The sequence below is a fragment of the Ammospiza caudacuta genome, chromosome 10 (genome assembly GCF_027887145.1).
Source record: "Ammospiza caudacuta isolate bAmmCau1 chromosome 10, bAmmCau1.pri, whole genome shotgun sequence".
In the NCBI taxonomy this organism is placed as follows: domain Eukaryota; kingdom Metazoa; phylum Chordata; class Aves; order Passeriformes; family Passerellidae; genus Ammospiza; species Ammospiza caudacuta.
In genome coordinates, this window is record NC_080602.1 from 11,973,498 (window position 1) to 11,998,558 (window position 25,061).

Below are 25,061 nucleotides of genomic sequence, written 5' to 3' on the forward strand. Positions count from 1 at the left end.
TACAAGTTTGCACAATTAGAACCTTGATATTTCTGGCACTGTTAGACAGAGGCACATTAATAAATAATACTTTGCTCTTTTACAGCACTTTTTCTCTAATGATCTCCAAGCAATTTACAAGTTTTTGCTAGCTGAGCTTCACCAAACCCCTGCAAGGCAAGGCATAGATAAATTGAGTCCCTTTGCTCCCAGCCAAAGTTAAGATCTCTGGGAAGGAAACTATGTGATCCACCAAAGCAGCTCTGCCAAATGCATACAAGTACAAAAATAAGCTAAGTGCAGCATTTTTAAACGTTCAGCAATATCTAAAATACCGGCTCAAGCTGAGCTTCACCATGCTGGGCACTACCTGACACACAGTAATGAAATTCCTCGAGCCAAGGACACAAGACCTGCAAAGAATAAAAGAATGTGGGGTCAGGACAGATAGGAAAGCACCCAAGCAATGTGTTGCGTGCATTGCAGTGCTCTAATCAACACACAGCATGCCCTGGCTGCTGGGGCTGGCACTCTGTGCTGGAAGGATATTTTCTGAACACCTGAGCTGGCAGGGCCCAGGTTTCCCTCAGGAAGGAGCTATGGCAGCATCTCTGGCACCCAGACACAACAGAGGCCCAGGGCAGCAGATGGCAGCAGGGCTGGGTGGCAGCCAGCTGGCTGGGCTACATGGAGCTCTTTGGGCAGCTGACCAAGGCCTCCAGATGACAGGAATGTCACCCAGGTGAGGACTGCAGAGCTGAGCAGATTCACAACTACACAGAGGAGCCTGGAGCTGAAGTGGATGTAGGCTTCAGTCCCTGTATCACTCTGGAGTCCTTCCTTCCACTCTTTTATCCCTGTAAAGTGTGAGATTGTCTCATGCACTCTGACAAAGAAAAGTCCTTCCTCCTGGGAGCAGAAAAGCTGCTGGGTTAGGAGAGGGGGACCCCAAAGGCTGGAGTGCCTTCAGGCCACAACCCCTGGCTGATCCCTGAGGGCCTCACACTAACACCATGATCTCCCTGAGCTCCTGGGAGCTGCAGGAACCTTCTCTGCCTGTTTTGCCCTTAAAGCTCAAGAGATTGACCTTTGCTTATTCTTTCCCAAGCTTGTTAGAGCCAGGTGCTGAGAGTTCTGCCTAATGATGGCTGGGTTTAGTGCAGACCAGGCTGTGCTGCAGACAGAACAAAGCCTGATGCCTGTTCTGTGTGAGGAGGGGTGCAAAGGCAGAGGGATCCCTGTGGTTTTTTGCACAGGTTGGTTTCTCCATGCCCAAAACTGCAGGGCAAGCACAGCAGAGGGGCACTGCACAACTGCTGGGTGGGCTTGCTGCTCACTCTCTGGCCTACTGCCAAAACCAGCTGATTTACCACCCTGTCAAGAAGAGAAATTAGATGCCCTGCTTAGAGGTTTATATTTATTGGAACAGAAAAAAAACTCAACAAAGAACCTACTTGGTGACTGCTAGAAATATGTGTAAGCCAGTTAAACACACTTTATAAAACCTTGCAACAATAATACACTTTTACTGAAACAATCACAGGAGCAATTTCACCTGTACTTACTGTCCAGTCATCTGAGCACAAACAGCCCTGAGATTTATGTGCAAGTGGAAACATAATTTCTATTATCTCCCACATTAAACTTGGCAATGGAAAATCCCATGCCTGGAGTGCAAAATCAATTTCAATAACCAGAATAGCAAGAAGTCAAAGGCAGGACTTGGAAAGGACATGAGTTTTTCAAAAAGCCAGCCAGCTTTCTTCATAATGGGAATGCCACTGGGATAGGATGGGATGGGCAGTTGGACATTCTGGCTAGATTTTCTCTCTCAGCATGAAATATTGCTGTAGTTACATGAGGCGGGTTCTGGACCACAGTGGTGGCTCTCAAACTTTGTTTTTCCTGTCAAACCCCACACTTGGGGTGCACATGACAGGAGAGCAATGACTGAGCTGCAGGATTAAAACTGCTTTTCACAGCTAGTCCACAATGCTGGCTCTGAGGCAGGGCCAGGTGTGTCAGAGCAAGATGTGCTCATTCCTACAGGAGGTGACCTGTCCCCATCCCAATCCCCTCTGCAGCAAAGGCTGGTGTGAGAGGTTTCCTGGCTGACAGCTTGGGGACAAGGGTGGGGCTGGTCCTGCCTGGGAGAGGGCAGATGAGTCAGGGAACCTGCCAAGATCCAGGCCAGGCTGATCTGCTGCAGGCACAGGACATTGCCTTAACCCTGACACACAAACTTTATATCTCTTCCACTCTTGAGGGTTGAAGGTGACAGAGGGGAGTTGCTGTAACAACTCTGCACTCCCTTGTGCCAGTGAAGGACCAGCCCTCCCTGCAAGCTCACCCCAAATTGCCATATTCTGCTTTAGAGGCAAAATGCTCACAGCTCTCTGAGCCCTGAAGCTGCAGACACCTGAATTCAGGGTTTGCACCAGCTCAGATGTGATGGCAGCAGCTCCAGAGGTTTCTGAAGCCATCATGCCATTCCTAGAAGTACCAGCTGCAGATGGGGAAAGCTGCAATTATGGGCTTAGAAGTGATGCCTTCCCACACTTACATTTATGCATTCTCTTTTAGGACCTCCTCACTGGGGACTGCTTTACAGAAAGCTGGAGTGACAGTACTGCTAAAGCAAGTGCTCAGATCCTCACTGCACCCTTGTGCAGACAGCACTTCAGCTGCCCTTTGCCTCACTGCCTGTGCTTTCCAGGCAGACATGGCAGAATTTAATCCATTTCTCCACCCTCTGGGGACCAGGACAGGCTTGTACTAGGACACCCTTGCCCTGCAAAGGCAAAACTTTTGCCCTCACATTACAAACACTGTAGGTTCCCCTCTGCAGTAAATTCAAGATTCAAGCACAGAGCCAGCATTTAAAGTTTATCAGAAGACATACAGACACAAAAACCTTCTAAAAGAGGCAGTGAAAAATTAAATGCCATCTTCAGTGCAAGAATATTCACAAGTCACAAAGAGCTGAGCCTCTGCCATGAACTACAATCAAGAAATGAACCCAAGGCATGAGCCTCCCTCCCTGCTCCCCTCACTCATGTCTGTGTGATAACCAAGAGCCTGCACTGCAGAAAAGGAGAGAGACTCCTGAGTGATCCTCCCTAATAGATTCGTCTTTTATCATGTTTTCATGACCTTTGTAAGAGGCAATTTAAATTCTAATTGTCCTGTGAGCACCACAGGAATCAATTAGTGACAAGAGATGTTAATTGTGCAGACTGGGAGGAGGCATTGCTGGGCCGCTCAGCCCCAACACGGGGTTAAGAGCCCAGGGGAATGCTGGGATGGCTGGGGCTTTAATCAGCCCTCCCTTTCTAATAGTTTCCATGTTGTGCTGCAGTTGTCAAGGTCCATTAGTCTTCTGGAGCACTGAAGGAAGCAGTAGCATCCCCTCCACTCCTGCACTCCCCAAGCACATGCACAAAGGATCAGAAGGAACTGCCACTGAGAAAGCAAATCCTAAAACCTCACTCTCCTTTTGTTCTTGCTTCCCCTCTCTACAGACCCGCACAGAAATCAGGTTTGGGCACTGGCAATCACAAAGCAAATGTTTAATGTTGGTGGGTTGTCAGGGAGGTGAGCCTGGTCCTGTCACCTCAAGATCCAGCTTGAGCTGTGTGTGAAAAGGAAACCCTGCTGGTTTTGTACTAGGGCACAGTGCTTCTCCATGAGGAGCCTGGCACCGGTCACACTGACCCCTGAAATGCCAGACAAAGGGCAGGCTGCATGCCCAGCATTTAGACTACACAAGCATGGACAGTGAAAATTTGTCTGAGCCAGAATGAGAACATGCAGCTCAACAGATGCCCAGGCCATCCTGGCACAGGTACCTCTCAGAAAAGGGGACCTGGCCCAAGTAATCAGGTGCACCCTGAGATACAGCATTTGTTATCTCCTCCTCCTCAGGGCAGAGCAGCATCCTCACCTGTCCCCCCTGGTGGCACAGTCACCCAGTGCCTCAGGAGTCCTCAGCATCTCCAAGACATGTAGCATGACTTCATGCCAGGAAAGCTTGTGTTGTGCCAAGTCTGGGATGGTTAAATGCCCCAGAAATAATAACTCAACCCCTGTTTTCTATTAAACACCATCACAGGCCACTATCACCACCTAAATCGCTCTACATTACCCACTTGGCCAGCCAGCAACCTTGGGAGCTGCCTTGGCTAGGTGCTGTGCCTTAAATGCTTCTGTTCTACCTGGAACAGAGTAAATGCTCTTTCTTTCTCAGCAAATGTTGCTCTTGGGAATGCCCTCCCCATGGACACATATTGATTTGGGTTTTAATTGTATTTTATTTTTTAAATGTATCACTTTCACTAGCCTCTGGAATAGGTGTTAGGAACCATTTTCTAAGGAGCACTAAACACAATGGGAATGTCCCATATGACACTCCATCACATATCCTGTGACATGATTGCCATTTTCTAAACTGAGCTTTAGGCACCCCACCCAGAAGAAATGAGAAGAGAGAAGACCTCAGAGTCTGTCAAAGTCTCAGTTCTGCTCCTTGGTGGTGGCAGAACCTTCCCTTAATTTATGACCATAAAGCTGAGCATAGCTTTAGCTACCTGTAATTTGGAAGAAATGGTTAACCTCTTTGCCAGGGATCTTACATTTTTATTGCAAATCTCACATTGCAGGAAGTTTCCTGAGGGTAGCAAGGCTCAAGCACACTGGGAAGATACTGGATGGAGGATGGCCTAGGTCAGAAAAGTTGCTTAGGGACTAAGTAAGGCACAGGGAGCATGTGGTGTGGCCAGGTTTGATGTGCAAGCCAGAGGGGCAGGAAGGAGCCTGGAATTCATGTCACACTGAAATTTCTGAGACATATCCTCTGCAGGGGACCCAGAGCTTCACACCAGCACAATGGGCTCCTGTGGTGCAAACAGGAAGAAAACCTGGCAGGTGTGAAGTGCAATCCCCTCATGAGGTTCCTCCCAGCCCTTGCAGAAAGTCCTTTCCAGCTGCCACATCCATTTGCCTGAGCAGTGGAACAAAGCTGGTTTCACTTCCAACAGTACAGAATTAGCAATTTCTCTACTTAGCCTCTGCCCAGCGCATCTACAGAGCCTTTTCTGAATTTCCATTAAAAATAATAATGCATTTCGTTCTGCTTCACCAGGCCCATTGGTCACCTGCCTGTATCTCTTTCAGACTCCACTAGTTCCTCCTTTCTTTCACCAGCATAATCATTTTATGCTCTCATCTTTTCCTTCCATTATTTGGGTGAATGTGGACACGTTTTTATTGCTGAGATTTACAAAACAGCTCAGTCAACCCAGCAGAACTGTCCCTGCTCTAGCAGAGGGAAGCAGTGATTGTGGGAGTTGATCCCCAGGCTCCTGAGGTGCAGCAGCTCAGTCTCACACCTGGGCTTGCCTGAGCCCCCCATGGCAGAGCCCAGGGCTGGAAGGCACAGTGCTGCACACATGGGAGGGGGTTTGTTTGCTTCCTCAGCAAGATTTGATGCCCTCACACAAAATTAGCAAACAGTGAACCCCATCTTTTAAACCCAAACAGGAAACGAGTGCCTTCTGAAGGGCCATGACAGAACTAAGTAAAACAGGCTCATCCATCACAAGATTCCCTGAGGCACCACTTGTCCGTGCCGAGGGACCAGCTGAGCAGTGAAACTCCCTCTGGAGGCTGCTAATGCCTTCCTCTGCTCTCTGAAAAGGATGACAGAGGCAGGCTTACTCCTTCCTTTTCCACTTTATTCATTCCCCAGCATCTGCATTGCGTGCTAACACAGCCTGCATTATCCCTGAGCATTCAGGGAGGGCAGGAGAGCTCCAGCCAAACCCAGGGCCTCAGCAAGGCTGCATTCACAGCCCAGCACTCAGCTCGACAGGGAAGCCTCGTGTGGAAGCTGCTCCTGGACAGGAGCTGAAGTAAAGAGCTGCCAGAGGAAACCTTTTTCTTGGCACAGCAACCTCTAACACTTCCATAAATCCGAGGAATTAGTCTGCATAACATCTAATCTGCTAATAACATGGATATTGTATATTATATGTGCACATGCCATAGATATTAAATACAGAGGTGTTAATATAAAAAATGATGAAGTGTATCTTACACACCTAATTACCAGTCCTTACTGCAGACAGAGCCAGTTTTGCCTCTGCCTTTATCTTCAGCATGCATTGAGTGTGCCCTAGGGGTCCCAATTTTCCTAATCCCAATCCTAAATGTAATCTTTAACCTTCCTTTTAACCCTCCAAAATTGCTGCCCTGAATGCATCCTGTGATGCTGTTACTTATTCACAGCTAAAGGCAGCATTATTTCAGCAGCCCATCTACCTCTTGCTCTCCTGATTCTCTCTATTCACAGGCAGCTTTGCTTCTTCTCTTTTTCTGTTCACCTGGAATAGCCTGTAATGGCTCCCCCATGGATCCTCAGTACCCACCTGCCTCAACCCAGGCAGGACAGCTGGAATCAGGGGCCTTGCTGAGAGCAGGCACTGCTGGTTTGCATGAGCTGAACTGTGCCCAAGGCAGGTGTTAAAGCTTCACCAACTTTTGCTTTTTTTTTCCCCCTCTGCTCCTGCAAGACTGGTCCTATACAAAAGGAGAGAGGCCCAAGCACAGGTACCTTCAAAAGCACACCAGATCCTACACCTCAGCAACCAAACATTTCTTCAACCAGACTAAAGGACTAAGTTGGACTTCCTTTCCAACTAAAAGGAAAGAAAGGGAGTGAAAACAAGTAGCATGAGAATTATGCTACAGTTGCTGGGCTACTATGAGAACTGGGCTGCAGAGAGTGGCCATCAAGACAGAAATTTCATTTGCCAAATAGGAATTTTAACTGATTGGCTTCTTGTACCACAGAATGAATGTTGACACTCATTTGACTTAAAAGCCACTATTATTTTTCAAAGCCATTTTCCCCAGCTGCCAGAAAAGGCAGCCACATCCAAAAGCTACAAGAAAACATATCAAGTTTCACCAACTGAACTGCAGCCAAGTTCTCATGATGGCACCTGGCATTAAAGTCAAGCCACTGAGTCCAGCAGAAAAAATGCTTCTTGTTTATTTTACTTATTTTATCTTTGTAGCACCAGCCATGCCTGTACCAAGTCCATATAGCCCTGAGGCTACAGATATAACTCAGCCTCCTGCTGCCAAAAATAAAAAAGGAAGAAGAAAATTTGGGTCTCTCAGCACCAACTCAGACCATTTGTGTCTGGGCAGAGACTGCTGACGGAGCCTGGCACAAAGTCTTTGTCTGGCTCTAATACACTCATTGCTGTGTCTGGCCATCAGGATGCTTTGGTGGAGCTGTGTCTGCCTTGCTGGGAAAGTTAACATCTCCTCTAGAGCTCTGCTAGAAACTCCTGCCCTTTTGTCTTCACTAGTCTGATGCAGAAGAGAAAGCCATCGTGTTCTCTCTATGCCGGGGTGTTTTATTTTTTCCCAATCACAGAATTGTACAGGTTGGAAAAGACCCCTACAATCATCAAGTCCATCCATTTGCCCAGCACAGCCAAGGCCACCACTAAGCCATGTCCCCAAGTGCCACATCCACACAGCTTTTAAATCCTTCCAGGGATGGTGACTCCACCACTGCCCTGGGCAGCCTGGGCCAGGACTTAACAACCCTTTTAATGAAAAAAATTCCCTAATATCCAATTTAAAGCTCCCTTAGTGAATCCTGAAGCTTTTTCCCCTTCCCTGTTGCTTGTCACCTGGGAAAAGAAACTGATCCCATCTGGCTACAATCTCTCCTCAGGTTCTATCTGATGCAGAGATATTATAGCTGCTGTTCACTTGCTTTTCCCTGTTTCCTGAAACTGAGTTTTCACAAGGAAAACATGACATTGTGGCCAGCAAACAGTACCTGTGCACCATGGGACCTGTCCCAGCTCTGTGTTACACAAGCTGATGGTCCCTGGACAGTGTCTAAAACACCTTTTCCAAAGCTGAGACACCCAACCTTTTCCTGGAATCCAAACTACAAGGAAATGAAAGCACTGGGGGTTGACATGACCACAAACAGCATCTAGCTTTAAAGGTTCCTTTATTTACATTTGCACAAATAAAAGAGCAGAAGGGATTTGTGTTGCTGCTGGTGGTTCACCCCTGCTAATGTTCCTAAAGCTGGCATTCTGCATCAGTCTGAGAGTCCCACGTTTTGCCAGGCACTGCTGAGCTGGGGAGGAGTGCTGGGGCACAGAGCCCTGGCTGCAGCAGCTCCATGGGGAGGCACAGGGGTGTCTGTCCCACGGCAGGCCCCTCTGTGAGCGAGCCTGCACTGCACTGCCAGGGGCAGAAATCTGTCACTGCAGCCCTGGCTGCTCTCAAAGTCTCCTGTGTCCGTGGGAAGGGGGGGGCAATGTGCTGGCAGACCAGGAACATGGGAAGACTGGGTGTGAGCTGAAGCTAATGGGAGGAAACAAGATTGTTTTAACAGCGGCAGCCACTGGGTGGTAGAGTCTGCCACCGAGAGAGGTGGCCAAGGAGGTGCTGCTGCCAGGGGCCACGGTGGCCCATGGAGAGGAGGAATTACTAATTCAGGGGTGCCCTAAAAATCCTGAGTCAGCTCCAGCCCAGTGGGCCTGCCAGCCCCACTCTCCCAGGTCACAGCAAATCAAAGCAGAAGGAACATGTCCTTGGGCAAAAGGAGGGCACAGGGTTACACTGAACCCCCCAATTAAACTGAGGCAAGATGGATAACACAAAAGTCAGCTCCAAGATCAATATTTCTATTCATTTACAAGCATAACAAGGTTAGAGAGGTGAGCAGAGTAAATAATTAACTCATTTACAGGATTTTGATTTTTTTTTCAAACAGAGTCACTTTATTCTCCTGGGAGATTAGCTATGCAGTTGACATTAATCACAACTGCAGCAATTATTTGAAGTATTTGATTAATCAATCCAGGAGAAAAAGAGAGCTAGGCCAAACTAGCCTTGCTGGTCAATCAGTCAATACACAGGTGCTGGCTCTCACAAAGGTGTCACATTTCCTGCAGGCTGTGAGGAGTCCTCTGGCTGGCTGGATCCAGCAGTAAGATGGATATCACACTTCACATGAGGAAGATGCAGACCAAGATGCTTTCCAGCTGAATTAAAGAGTATTTATTAATGCTAGACTTGCTGAATTGGGAATCTCAACCTGGCGCCCTCCAGCTACTCAAAGACAAATCCAATCCAACGCTTGCCCAGACCTGATGATACATGTGAAAATACCATTATAGAGCAGACAACACTGGCAAGGGGCAGAAACTCCTAACTCTTTCCTTCTCACCTATAATCTGAGAAGTGATTTTAATTAAGGAATAACAAGAAGCCTAGAAGGTAGTCTGAGCATTATTATTATTATTATTATTATTAAAAGATCAGGTTGGAAAAGATCTGGGGTATACTTTCTTTTTCTTGCTATTTTTCCTTCTAATAAACCATTCCTGGAATTTCTGTTTACAACTCCTACTCCTGGTGGCAGTGATCTTCAAACTGAATTGGAAGAAGCTGCAGACTTGGAAAACCACTGAAATCAAGTTTCAGCACCTTTCTGACAATTGTCACACCTACTGACAGACAGCTGGTAATGTGCTATATTATAATACATTCTCATCTGCTTTTGCTCTGGATTAGGCTGCTGCTTTCAAAAATGCAAATGTTAACTCCCAGAACAAACTTTGCTTGATGATGTTAAGCTTATGTGTAAACTGAAATGCAGCAGACTTTCATTACAAGAGCTCAACCATTTAAAAAGATGAAAATTACAAGATGGGGCACATTTTTAAAACAAATATTAGAACATTCAACCTGTATTTTATTGATTATGTTTCCCCATCTAACACGTCTACTGCTGCATATAAATGAAACTAATGTTTCTTTAACACAAAAACCATAAAGGATCCAAAATCTTTTGGACTGCTACAACTCCTGGAGGGAATTTGCCTCATGATCATGGCAATGTGAAGCTCTCCTGTGTGCAAACAGGACACCAGAGTGACACACTCCCCAAACCTCTGCACACAGATCCTTCACGCACCAAGGCAGGAGGTTCCCACTCCAGGAGGAGAAGCAGGGTCTAGAATAAGCCACTACACACATACATGCTTTTGGTAAGATCAACCACTCCAAGTTTTTTGTCTGCTCCTCAAGCAGCATATTTCTCACATCTGGCGTGCAAAATACTGTAATAGTGAAGAACATCCCATTTTGATTTAAATGAATGCATTTATTTCCAAAAGGGAGACCGTAAGTTAAACAAACACATTTCTCTCTTTGCACATGAAAGCATTGTTTTGTCACAGATGTACAGTATAATACATTTATTTTCTCAATTGTTTTGTATTTGTAAGGCACTGCCAGTTATTTGGATAGGTTTGTAAGGATGAAGCAAATTGCTCTGTGGGGCTCTATTCAGGGAACATAACATTCCCACAAAAGCACCATAATTCTGCATGCAGCAACACAAACTGCCACGACACTGCAGCAGCTGGCAGCGTGGATAGAGTTAGCATTATCAAAACCAGCATGACAACTCCACTCCAAAAGCCCCTTATATGCATAAATTAATGATGAATGTACATTGATTAGCCCCCACCCAGACTCCAAGGAACCCTGCCTTCCTGCAATGTAATTTGGAGCCTCACCACAGTTGCTTTGTCCACTCAGGAGGCCTGGGGAGCACTGCAGCTCATCCTTGGATGGCACTGGCCTTGTCCAAAGCTCTGGAGCTCACAGGTGAGCACTGGGGCACATCAGGGACTGTGCTGCAGCCCTGAGCAACAGGGAACAGCCAAGAGCACAGAACAGCATCAGCACCGTGCCAGGAGGGGCATTTTGGGAGCTCTGCCACACACAAAGCTGAGAGCAAGAACATCCTGCCAGGGATCACCTCTGTGTTCCAGAAGCTGGGTATGAATTCAGCTGCACCTCTCCTTCTGAGAGAGGACCTCCCTTCTCCAGACATGCAGGATGGCAAACAAGCCATCACACAAACACTTTCTGAGACTGCATTTTTCATCACAACTACAGCAAGCTGGAAATGTGCACAGGCCCAGTGGACATTGCTGCCCCCAAACTCTCAGGCTTCTCCAGCTATTGGCCAGCTTCCTCCACAGCTCTAACCAGTTCCCACTTGGCACACTCTGGCTTCCTGAAATTTGACCACAGAGGCCTTCCTATCCATCTCTGAGTCCTTCTGGTTACACAAAAATGGCTTTTAAAAACCAAAAAAATATGTGTTCTGAATATAAGCTGACTTACCCACATTACTTAACTCAGGTTAAAGCAGGACTAAGACAAGGCAGGTTAACCTGGAGGCTCAAGCAAAACAATGTGGGAATTCACATTTCAAGTCAACTTGTCTTGTTTGATATTGAATCTGACTGCAAAGCTTTTAGCATGCACAGGTAAATAGGTTTGTACTGAGTATATAAGACAATAATAATGAAATATAGTCAGAGTGAATACCAGATCCAATAGGGAAGCCTCCTGTTCTGCTGCTACCTCTCTAAAATATCCCTACATTTGCCTATGTCAGGTGACTTGACCTTTAGTTAAAGGCACTTCCTTCACCTCCTGACTAGTTTCTATCAAAACCAGCATGACAACTCCACTCCAGTTTCTGTGGGGCTGCTGAAGCCAGGCTGCTCCCTGCATGCTGATGGCTCCTCTCAGCCCAGGAATGTGCTTTTGGGTGCTGCTGCTGTTCCCATACACAAGCTCAGCTTGAGAGAAGCCAGTGCAGCCTAGTTGATATGAGCAGGTGCACTGAAACTGAGCAAGAGAGGAAAATCTGTGTCAGCAGGAAAACAGAGAGGAGCAGTGCAGGGGGGCCTTAAAGAAACAACCACCCCTTGCCTTATTGTCTTCTACAAACAGCAGAGCTGGAAGTTTCATGAAGAGGTCCAATGATGATTGAGACATTAACTTCAAGGTCCAGTCTCTACTGGAATCCTTTATCCAGAAGTTGTCTGGGATCCCATGGTTCTTCTAAGCCAATCTTTCCATCAGCTCTTTGCACACAACATCATTAGCAGCTTGTAACAGCTCATGACCTCAGAAAATTTACTACTTAGAGCACTGACAGATAATAATAACAATGCAGAAGGGAATTTGGGCAGAAAAGAAATCCCAGCTTTTTGGGTTTTTTGCAGGATAGTGTTAGTTTTGATCAGTCAGCTCTAATGTGGAAGCCAGGAAAGAGCTGACTCAGTGAACACACTAAGTGGTGATTTCACACAGCATCCTAATGATGACAATGATGATGTTGTGGTAACTTGTGCACAGCTACTGAGCAGCACTGGAAGAGAAGGAAGAGCCCTGCAATATATTGCTGTGATTCCTAATAGACCAGTAGAATTCCTGCTGTCTGAGTCCTAAGGGAGGTCTTGAAGCACTGCTGGAGCTGGGAGGTGGCAATAAAAATCAGTGTCAGCAAAAACCAGTGTCAGCTGAGTTCTCGAAACTCTCTGCAAAGGTTGAGTCAGACCATTATCCCTGTTTTGCACACCTCTGTTATTAGCTCTAAGTGACTTACCCCAAATGAGCACCCCTCAAGATGTCCAGCCCATCTCTTCCAATTCCCAGCCCGTCACTCATCAAGCTACAACAACAGATCCCTGGAAGACTACAGTCCCTGACTTCTGAAGTGGCTGTGACTAAATCTCATAAAGAGCATGAGAGCTGAGATGATTTTCTTGCTGCTGGTTGTTACCTAGGAACATTCTAGAGAACACTGCTCTCACAAACAGGACAGAAAGGCAGCGCTGCTGCAGAGCCAGGATGCATCCACTGCATGGGTGGGTTGCTCCCTCTGCCAGCCACAGCAAAGAGAATAACTGCACAGAAATAACTCTGATAGGAGCAAGCAGATTCTCTGTGCATTTGCTAGCAAGCTGAATAAGGGTGTTGCAGCATCACAGAAGGGTTTGGGTTGGAAGGGACCTCAAACACCAACTCATTCCAAGCCCTGCCATGGGCAAGGACACCTTCCACTAGAGCAGGACAGTCCATGGCCTCCAGCACTGCCAGGAATGGGGCATCCACAGCTTCACAGGGTCTGCAGGACCCCAGTGCCAGAGCCTCACCACCCCCTCAGGGAAGAATCAGATTCATTAATGGCATTCACCAAATTCAGCTACACTGGGCTGAATTTGGGAGCAAGGGAGAAGAGGAAGCCACTGTGGCTGGATGGATGCACAGTGACAGGTAAAATAAATTTACAAGGAGTTTGAAGTAGGAACTTCTCAGCACAAGGCAGCAGTTGCAACAAAACACACTAATATCACACAGCAATCAATACAGCAATTGAAAATTGTGTCAGCTTTACAAAGCACCTCCCTATTTCCAAGAGGATCATTAAGAAACAAAAAAAAAGTGCAATTATTCAATGCCGTTAACACAGATGAATCTGTGTTTTATGTCTAGGGCTGAAGTCATGGCGTGACTTCATGTCTGAAATGAGCGAATGGAAAAGCATATAAATGAAAAAAAACGTGGAAAGCTGGCTGGGCTCAGTGCGTTGCATCCCCGCTGCCCGCCAGGGATCCCCCGTGCTCAGCCCCACCCTTTGTGGGGAATTCTGTCCTGCAGGATGTGTGTCAGCCCAGCCCGGACCAGCCCTTCCCCCGTGCTGCCCAGGATCCCACAGCACCCTGACACCAGGCCACTGACACCTCCCAGCTCCTCACCAGGCTGAAACCAGCGGCTAATGACATCTCTGGGGTTTGTGCACGTAATTCCACAGCAGCCATTCCCGGGCAGGAGCCACAGCAATGAATCCACAATTTATCTGCATGGGTACAACACCTGCATATGCCTGAGATGTGTTCACATGGGCCAAACACCCCTCACCTAGAGGCAAACACATCCTTGCTTCTCAGAGGCTGCAGGCAGTGCAGTGATATCAGATTTCCCGGGATAGATTTGAGCCTTACAAATCCACATGTGAGAGTGCCAGTGGTTACAAAGCATGGACTGTAAGTAACTGCTGGGTAATTATGAAGGGATGTGTCTGTGTGGCTCAGCTCCAACATCAACAGAGGGAAGAGCTCTGCCTATTGAGTCACCAACAGCATTTCCTTCCAGCCCCTAGGTTTCCCGACAGGTCCCCTCTGAGTTGCTGCCCAGACCCACAGTGGCTAAGCTCATAAAAGCTGTGCTGACCTCACAGGGAACAGGGCTCCAGGCCCCCACAGCCAGGAGAGCTCTCCTGGCTACCACCATGCTTCAAGGACATGGTGCCTCACCAGCCTCTTTATTACAGCAACTGAACTGAATACCAACAACATCCCAGTCCCAGCCAGCACAGAAGCTTCAAAGATGCCCTGCAATCCCCAAACAAGGGTTGCAGGAACCACCCCAGAGTTTTAGTGCCCCATCCCTTCAGTTATCCATGAGTCTCAAACTGTCCACAACCCAAGGGCCCCCATGTAGAAATGAAATCAGCATTTTCTCTGTGTTATCATCTTATTGCAATAAGTTCCATACCTTCTCAGTGATTTCTCATGGGCATCTCCTCACAGCACAGCCAACAAACTCCAACCCCCTCCTCAACAAGCTAACCCACTCTTGTATAGCACTCATCCTTATTGGACACAGCTGAGGCCCATTAAGGGCAGGCCTGTTCCTAATCTTTGGTGATTAGTACAGCTGCAACTCCTCAGGGGTGAGACTACCCTCTGCACTATATTTTCTTATGTTCTATCCCTCCACACCTCCGCAGGAAAATAATCTGGCTAATGAGAGATTGTTAAACTAGAGGAAGATGTTTTAATCAGAGACCAGATCCCACCAAAGACAGCAGAAGTGTGCCAGACCTTCACATGATCACAAGGGCAATGAATACACAGGCATTTTTATTTTACCTTTGCAGTGTGCAAGGTTACCTGAATTCTGCTACACTTTGTTATTTTCTGCTCTTTGGTATAGACTTTTCATTCACTTTCTAGTTTGTCCTAGTACTTCCTTCTGGTTTTCTTCTTCTATTCCTTTCTCAGTTCCACATTTTAGGTTCTGTTTCTTCTATTGTCTCCATCCCTTCCAACAGAGCTGAGCAGTGAACATGTGCTGATATGTCTGCTCCATGTCATTCCCCACTATAACTTTCACTTAACAGATTGGTTAGCCCCATAAAATAGCCACTGAAAAGTTTCCAACAATAAGAAGGACTTAGGACTCCAAAAACCTCATCTCAGTGGATCAGGTGCCAAACCACATGAACAAGCTAAAGCAACTGGTTTGATGGAGAGCAGAGGGTGTCTGCCAGGGTTCTGCAGTAAAGCATCTGCTCTGCAGCCTGTGGGCTTTCCTGTGCTACTGCAGCAGCACCTTCACATCTCTACCAGAACACAGTGACTCCCCAGGTCTGCAGGACATCTGAAGACATTTCTGAAGACCAGATAAGAGAAAGCTGAAAAATTCAGCTTCAGAACTGCATGTATCTCTGAAGCAATAAATGTTTTGAGTGATCAGCATTTCTAGGCAGTGAAACAAACGAGCGTTTCCATTCCCCAGGGGAAGTGGGAAGCAAGCAAACTCCATTCCCCTGTTCTGTAGCGTGCAGGAAATCGCAGTGATTGATGGCAGCAGTAGGGAAATGCACATTCAGCTCATATTTCCAATGTAAATGACTTGCCACCTCACCCTCTGCTTCCTGTTCCTTCACGTAGCCCCCACACTCCGGCTGGTAGTTGAAGCATGTGTGAATCAGGGAGGAAAAAGGAAACAGGACTTGTTAGACTGCTTCCCCCCAGCCCAAATGAAATGAGAAAGATAACATGCTAAACCAAGGGGCAAACAGCTGTTCAAGCCTGAGCTCTTCTTGCCCACAGCCCCAGGGTGGTGACATAGGGATGGACTAAGGAATCCTGCAGCATTATTGCCAGACCCCATCTGTGCCAGGTGCAGAAGGCCCCTGCTTACAGAACATCTCCTTGCATTACAAAGGTGAAAGCAGAAGGCAAAGAGGCTTTTTAGGATGCTGCACACCATCTGTGGGATCTGCCTGTCTGGCAGGGATGCTGAGACACAGGAAGGCCAGGGCAGGAGAAGGAGCCATGGGAGGCGTGGCCCTGCTCTTTCCCAGGCAGCTCACTGAGAGGTGCTTATTTGTACAAAGCAGCCTCTGACATCCTAGAGAACCAATGCTGTCCTGGTGCCCTAAACCAATGAGTATGTGACCTACTCGTTCCCAGTATGTCCCTTGACCTTTTCCCATAGCATTCTCCAAAAGCATCACATGAAAAATAGCCCTTCTCAGCTCTCCAGAGGCTTTGGAGACAGCATCAAAGCTCTGTGCTTATAAACAATTCCAGCGAGGCCAAAATGCCATTCCAGCATCAGGGGTCCCAGGATTTCTAAGCCTGTCACAAGGAATTGGAGGCAGAGGGGCAGGGCAGAGCAGCATGTGTTCCAAGGGAAGGGGGAAGCAAGGGCCAAGGCAGCTGCAGTGTGAGCTGCGCTCCAGGGCTTGAACAGGATCTGCACACACACCTGAGGCCACACAGGATCCTTCTGCCTCCTTGCTCATTACAAACAGCTCTCTTAGCAGAGGCTGGAGGATCATTTACCTCATTGATCCTTCAACCTAATGTTCTTTTCCCCCTTCTCTCACCTTGCTCATCCACTAACACTCCAGCATCCATTCTGGAGAGGAATTCACAGCCAGGCGAAGACACAGAACTTAACAGACTGCAGAGGGGCAGTCCTTGAGCATCAAGACCAGTTATTTGTTAACTCTTCAGGCTTTGAATAGCAGCTGTCCAACAGATACAGGAATCCCTGTCAGCTCCCTCTGCTGTCTCACACCATCCTTGGCACACTCCTACCTTTAGCTGAAGAAACTTCAACTCCCAGTTTTTGTGTTTCCTGATAGCTCCAGATCTAACTTCTCCTGGCGAGAGCTGCACACATTCCTTGAACACCCTCTAAAAAGCAAATGCCACAGAAGATGCTCCATAATTGAGTGAGACTTTTTCCTCAACCATCATCCTCTTCCTGTACCTTCCATTTTTTAACTGTATTTGTTCCTCCACATAATAATAAGAGCTGCAAGGGACACACAAGGATTCTCAGTTCAAACTCTGCAGTGAACAGCCCATCCTTGTGAACAGTTGTGTGCAAACCCACAACTCTGGTGTTATTAGCATGCTCTAACCAGCTGAGCTGATGATCTCAGGGGTTTTGTCCTCCTGTTCCTGCCACAGATTACAGGCAAGGCCTTCAGTTGGGCAATCCACAGCAAAGGTTGTTTGAGGACTAATTACAGCTCCCTGTCCCTTGTTCCAGTGCACTACTTTTTGCCAAGAAAAGAGACAAAAAAGGGGTAAGTTTTTGTAACCATCTACCAGAACATCACCACCTCAGCCGACTGGAGCTTCACCAGTTGAGTGTGGGTCCCACACTCCCAGCGCAACCCAGCAGCCAAGGAAAAACCTTTTTATGTCTGGATATGTGGAGTGCTGCTGGTAGCAGCCAAGCAGGTTTGTGTTTGGGTAGCTCTTACGTGGCAATAGGGACACTGCCCTCTTGCAGGGCAATAATTTCAGTCCCAACAAGGAAACTGGATAATTACAGAGAAAAGCAGCAGGCACTTCAATCATTCCTACTGTGCCAGGTCTTTTAAAATGTCATTGAAAAGAAGTGGTGGGATAATGAATGCCTTGACTCTCTTTCAAAGCACCTGGCAGGACAGACAGGAGGAAGCAACAAGGTTAGGAGGGCTCCATCATCCTTCCTGGTTCCTGGGGACTGACCCTAGAGGGTGGGAGATCTGGGACAGGATGGTGTGATCATAGGACGGCATAAAAATAGCAATGCAGTCATGTGAGTTCTATTGCTGTAGATGTCTCCGTTTAAGAGCAAACTGCCTGACTTTATTCTGGTTGATCTTGTTCGTTCTGTATTTTAGTTGTGGCCCTTCTTCACCATTTTCCCTTTTATAAAGCATCAGAAAAGCATTAACTCATGACTTTGTTTCATTCCACTGACATAACTGCTTAAATATCCTTCCTGATGTTTTGACATACATCACTTGGACAGACATTTAGAAACTTAAACCATGGAAGCTCCAGGACATTTAAAAAAATTATAAAATATGTGAACAGTTCTTCTGTTATTTTAACAATATGAAGACTCAACACTTGTGTAAGTCTGCCAGCAAATGCAGGGAAATATGTGCTTACCTGGCACAAATATTAAACTGAGCACATAGATTTTTAGAGCCATGCATTTACTACACACCTTGCACACATACTCTAACCCCCACATTCACAAAAACAAATTTACAGCACATAAGGCCGGCACAGATGATTTTCAGTGCAAAGCACCTTTTTCTATAGGCAACAGGAGCATGTGTATCAAGGGAGCACACATACATTGAGCATGCAGACAAAACATCCATTCATTCCATGTAGCAAAGATTTATGTCTACCAAATGAAGAATTGCACCTGTATATACATTTAGAATAAATTTAACATTAGCAAATGCACAGTTGCTGTGAAAGGAAATAATACATCTGATGCACTCAAAAAACCACCCTTAATTGTTCAGCCTAGAAAACAGGAAAACAGAACAATCAAATGAAATGCCACACATACAGTGGCTGTGTGTGCACAGAATGTACACTGGGGAAAGCACTCCCCACCATAAACAAACACAGCATTCCCAGAGGACTCCTCCATACACTTCTGTTGTGCTCAAGTGCACACAGGCAGATCCTTAACCGTACACTCACCTGCACAAATATGTCTCAGAAGAACAAAAGCCCATTACACATAGTAAGGAGTCAAAAATGCACACTTTAGAAATGAGGAACACACTACACAAATACCCAATTCATGCATGTAAGTGTTATATATGTGCTCCACAGAAAATAATTCCTAAGTCTCCAATGCAGGCTGCAGTTGTTAATCCTCACACACTGGGGGCTGCATTTCACCCTGCAGCTCAGAGCACAGCACTCAGAGCAGTGGGGCTGGGTCACAGCTGGCCCCACACAGCTTCAGTGCCTGCAGTTCATGTGGAGAATTTCATCTTCTCCCAGAGTAAGCACCTGCAATGCTGCTGTAATTCCCCAGAGCCATCTTAGAACTACATAAGCTACTGTGTCTGGACTGCCAAAATCCATTTGGAGATTCATTGGCAATTCTCCCATTTTTCCCCCTGTCTAGGGGGACCCAAGAATTCGATTTTATAGAGGATAAACTAATGCAGCCCTCACATGGGCATCTCAATCAGCCCTGTGTCCTCTCACCTTACTACCTCTACAGCTGCAGTGGAGGGCAGCCACTGGTTCCACTACAGCACCAGTCACTACCTGAGCAACAAAGCAGCTGCTGGAGGTGGAGGATAAAGGCATTTTACTCCCTTTTATTGCCCAGATAAGACCTCTGATAATTTTACAGTCAGACTATGGAGGACCTAAAGAGAAACAAATGCACCTAATCAAACACACCAGTGGGCACTGCCAGAGCAGCCAGCCAGGCAGGACTGGGGCAGGAATCAAAAGCAGGAAGCAGAACAGACTGAACAGCCTGCTGCCAGCTGAGGCCTGCAGCCAGCCTTCCACTGCAGAGAGCCTTGCACACAGACAAACACTCCTGTTCCACAGCTTCTGTCCACCACAGAAATCCCAGAGACACACTGGGAGACATTCTGCCTTGCAGCTTGAGCACCAGACTCTGCTCCAGCTGCTCCACATTCCAAACCTACCCCAACTATGGACACACAAAGAAATCCCGTGGCAGGTAATTCATTTAATCTATTGCACATCATTTAAAAGTACCTGACCTAACCCCATCATAAAAGCTTAGAAACAGCAAGGCACACGCACAGCATGTTGGCTTCTGCTTCCAAAAAATGCACATTGCTCTCTGCTGTGATGAAATCTAGACTTAGATACAGCTGTCCATGTTAAGTGAAACAAAATGCCTTCCACATCTCTCCTTTGGTCCTTTGTCAGGGAAGTGGGAATCAGCACTGCTCCCTTAGCTCTGCTGAAAGCTGCAGTCTCTCTAAATGCTATAAACTTGCACAGTAGCCCACATGCAGAAGGATCTCACCCTGCTATCACAGCCTGATGGCACAGCCACAGAGACACTGACACAACCTGGGGTCTGCCTTGTCCCTCCCAAACAACTCTGGCCAAGCAAAGGTTGGAGAAACCCAGAAAAATGGGGAATATCTTTTCCTCCAGGTGTTCTATGTGGTAAGCAGAACAAAACAAAAGAAAAACAAAACAAATCAGGAGAGACTAATGAATAAAAATAACAGACTCTCTGCTTTTCTCCTTGTAATTTCCCCACCCCAGACAGCTGTAATGTGAAAAGTATTGAAATTTAAATCACACCTCAGCCTAACCTCAGCTGACAGGCTGCCAATGCAATAATCTCAGCCTGGCTATCTTCTCTCAGGGAGAACGACAAACCAACTACAGCAAAGTGATAAATTTTCAATTTTATTTTAAAATATACCAGATGGGAGATTTTACTGGAGTCATAAATATGTCAAAAGCAATGTTGGCATATGATTGGAGATTGCCCCCTCCAAGGGATCAGCTCTCCTTGTTTAGAAGTGCCATCAGATTCTTAATAAGAGGCTCCAGTTCCAATGCAGCAAAACAGTCCCTGTATTAAGCCAATTGAATGTCTATTTGCCAGACATCTTTCTTCTCTTCTCTGCCAGCTCCAGCTTCTCAAACAGGAGAAATGAGGGTGCTGAGGTCAGACCCAAGCACCACAAGTTTGAGTTCTCATTTTGTTGTTGGAAAATGGCTGAAAAGTATTTGATTTCTCACCAGTATTTGAAAGCAGAATTTCATGTCAGTCAGTGAAGCTCCCTTTGATTTCCTAGAATCCCAACCAGCAGGTGTCAACCAAGTTCAGCCTCCGATTTAAAACAAATCGAATTCAAGCCCTTCATCCTAAACATGGGTCAACCTCAAATTACAGAAATAGCACATGGCCTCAGTCCCAAAATTTCATGTGAGCTAAAACCAGTTCTAAATCCCACCAGCCACTTCCAGAAATATGAGCTGCCTTTTGTAGCCTCTGCACCTCTCCTCCTTCTACCACTGGTGCTGTGACAGATCACAGTAGTCTAACAGGAAGAAGTCTGATATTTATTCCTTTTCATCATTTCAAAGGTTTTACAGACAGCTCTACCAGCTATGTCTCTGAGCATGATTCCCACCTTCCAGCTTACTCAGGAAATCCTCATATTATTATACCAATAAATTCAAATCAATCAACTCTACCACCACTGATTCCCATCACCACAGAATCTGCCTCACTGAAACTCTGACACTGAAACCTTAATGCAAGGCAAGTGAAAAACAACAATAACCTGTTATTTTACGTTTTTTCATATAAATGCTTTGCAGATTTAATCTTTTAGCCACAAAACTGTAAAAAGGGGATAGAGAATTAGTAAGAGAGCCAATACACAAAATATTACAAAATAGTGTCCTGCAGTTACAGCCAAACTGGCAGTAACAGCACCAAAGAGGGTAAAGCAAGAAAGAAACTTAAGCCAAAAGTGCCATAACTTTGCACAGGTTAGAGGTCTGGGGTCTTTTAGAAATTACTGATTCCTCACAGTCAAAGGAGTGCTAGATGTTCTTTCAGTATTCTCTCTAACAGATTGATCATTTGCTGTAGAAGGCTTTTAAAAAACTTTGTGAACACAAAACACCATCAGGTACATTTATCATAAAATATCATCCTCCTACCCACAGCCTCCAGTCCTGGACATGCCATTCATTGGTCTTGAAGCAGCAGATGCAGCAAGACAAGCTGAAGCTTTTAGCAGCTTTTTAATCTGAAGGAGCAGATTGAAATAGAAGAATCATACCCATCAGTCCCAGGCTTAAAATATTGTTCCTTAATGTACTACACAGTGAGGCTGGCATTCCTCTGGCTTCTGCAGTGTTTTTGATGGGCACTTGTACAATTCATCACTGATTGGCACAAGGTCAGGGAAACCTGGTGAAGCACAAACCAGCCAGGAAAGAATTCAGCTCACATTGTAATGCTTTTGACAAAACAGAAACCATGCTGGGGACATGAAAGAGGGTGGCCTGGTTCTACTCTTCCACCCTCAGGAGGACTCAGTGAGAAAGCAGAATTGGCCTGTTCCAAGCACATTTGAAACTCTCATTTCCCAAGATTCTGTCTAACAAGCAGTGATAATGATGGAAGAGCATGGACAAAGCTGAATTCAGGAGCACTGCTGCCTTCACAGGTTAAAAGGTCTGCAAGGCCATTTCCATTACAGAACCTGTGGCACTATTTGGGGCACTAATGCCTCTCAGGGTGCTCTAATGGGCTGATGCACAATAGTACAGCCAAGCTGTGAGTCCTCCAGGACACAGACTGCAGCTCTATGTCTGTGTAATATTTAGCACAATTGAGCTTCAGCTCTAATAGCAGCCTCTGAGTGTAACCATGCTACAACAATGGGCAGTGTTAACTTAGATAATAAAAATAACATAATGCATCAGGAGTATCTATGGCATAATTACAAGGTTTATTCAAAGCACCTAATCAAATTGTTCAGCAGCTTAGCATTAACAGGGACATAGAGGCAGGTACTCCTAGATTAAGGAGCAAATTATGATTAGTGCAGGTAGAATTGCCTTGGAACTCCCCACACTTTCAGTCAGGCCAAGGACTGACTAACAGCATGTTCAGGCAAGCACACATTTCTCCTTGTGGAAGATAAATCCCAAACACCTATTTAAAGGCAGTCTGAAAATGCAGGGATCCTTGAGTTCTGCACCTCTGAGCCCAGGAGGAACCAACCTCAGGCAGCTTGGTTAGCTTCAGACTTATTTAAGATGTCTTCAGGGCATTCTAGTTAAGGTGGTGCACTAGTAAAGCCTATTTAATGATTTGAATAAACTTTACTATTTAATAAATCACTTAACAAAGTGACTCATTTAGGTATTGACTGGTTAACCTACCTGGCAAACAAGGAATACCCAGGAAAGTAGGAATGATTCCAGTCCTTCTAGTGATGGGCAAACCTGCTGTCTCACTGGAAAGCTGTCCCATAAAATCACTGCAGCACACAGGACTACAAAGGTCTCAGGAGATTTTACTGTACTCTCACATTTGGCAGCCACATGACACCAGACCATAGAGAAGGCCCTAATATAATTTCAAGAATATAAAATGCTGACATCCAGCATCACAGGATCCCATCTAGCACAGGACACCCTCCTGTCCAACACACCACTGAACATCCCTCCAGTGCTGTCAGATGTCACACAAACTCACTAGTGCTCCTGCTATGTGTTTGTTCACCTTCAGGAAAAATCCAAGCATCAATTCACATGTAGAGCTGGAGGCCTGCAAACACACAGCCACCTTTAAATGAGGCAGCAGCACCAGGAACAACCCACAGGGATGAGAAATCAGCAAAAGAACCATCTGCAACCAGGTCAGCTGCCATAGTCCTGCCAGGACCCCTCCTTTTTGTTTCCCTGATCCTGCTCCCATCCTAGCATCACACCAGGACCTGGACACACAAGCAGACACAGGCTTCCCTCTGATGCAGCAGCTACCTTATAAATTATATAACAAATTAAAATGACTTTACAGTGATAACACCATCATCTGTGGCGTTCAGGGGTTAATAAATTGTGCCCATGAACGAGCACGTGCTGACTCACTAACTAAGCCGCAAACAAGAGCCGTTCATCTCCTCTGCAGTACCCTGAAAACCAGCATCCCCCCTCTGCCAGGGAATTCATTTGCCTTGCTTTGGAGAGGGGAGAAGGAGGGAATTGCTTCCTCTTGCTGCCTTCCCGCATTAGGAAAGCCCTGGAGGTTATTTAAATGGGAACTTCAAAAGAGGTGTATGATGGGCTGTTTACTGCTGGAGGAGGCTCATTTTACACTCAGATTTAAAAGCCTCTCTGACTCAGAGGCAAACAGCATCACTTGCAGGCTTTGAGCCCCTCAGATACAGCCAGCTCAGGTGCAGGGGGCCAGCAGGAATGGGACAGACAAAGAAAGGATTTTTTTTTTTTTAAGTGTTGTTCAGGAAGGATTTTTAGGCTCGGTAGGGAGTGATAGGGAATGGTTCTCCATGAATAGAGAGCCTAAATGCTCCAAATGGGGAGTAAGAGGCTGTTTGGTCTTTAGGACAGTAAGGGAAGGGAATTATGAAAAGTGGTTCTGAAGCACACAGGCAGTTATAGAGGGGAAAAAAAAATCAGAGATTCTCATGTACTGAGCCTCCTGCACACTTACCCATCATGTCTTTTCATCAGGCCTTGAGGCTACTGTGTATGAGCTGCAATTGATTCCTTCCATCACTCTTTCCTCCTGGGGATGGCTGGGGGTCAGGCAATGACTTACCTCGGGAAGCCTTATTAAGCAGATTCACTAATACAGAAGGAAGATGAAAATAAAAAACCCTGCTCCTGGCACTTGGAGTGGAAGGGCATTGGTGATGGGTCTTTGTTCTCCTGAGCACTGATTTCCCAGTCTGACATTAGGGTGGATTTGGAAGGGAGATGAGGTTTGGAGATAAAGTAATTCCCCCAGCACCGATTAGATCCAACCAGCACAATGAGCAGGCCATGTCACATCAAGGCAGCTTAACTCCACCCTTCCACAGTTCCACTCAGCTTTGGCCACTGAGAACCTACCCCACAAGTGGAATTTGGGTGGATAATTTTAATCATGTTTGTAGGTGTGGAGTCTGGGGTTTTATTCCTGGAAGCAGAGAAAATCTCCTCACCTCCATCTGTTTAGGCAACCAAGCACATGGAAGAAGCAGGCAAGAACAAAGAAACCATCTCCCTGGAGAGCCTGTAAGTAGAATTTGTAAATTCAGGAGCTTCTGCAGCTGGGCATAAGGACTTGTCCCTAAAACTCATGCTGGCCAAACCACAGAACTATGAATTTTCAACTAAACCTAAAATTTTTTTTCCCCCTCCATGGGCATAACTAAAATGGAATCTTCTGAGAAAAAGCCATTTAGACAAATTTTCTGACACATTCTCCCTAATACTGCCTACAGCAGGAAGCAGCAAGATTAGCATGGTAGAAATACCACCTTGTGGGAGAAATAAGCTACAGGTAATGTCAGC

The 25,061-nt window shown here is 46.2% G+C and overlaps 1 protein-coding gene across 1 annotated transcript in view; it reads right to left on the reverse strand.

The window, feature by feature from the left end:
- Positions 1 to 349: 349 nt before the first annotated feature.
- Positions 350 to 25,061, reverse strand: part of HMG20A (high mobility group 20A) — a 73,132-nt gene continuing 48,420 nt past the window's right edge. The window contains exon 10 of the mRNA XM_058811362.1: positions 350 to 392. The gene's annotated coding sequence lies outside the window, so the exon portion shown is untranslated. The remainder of the gene's footprint in view (positions 393 to 25,061) is intronic.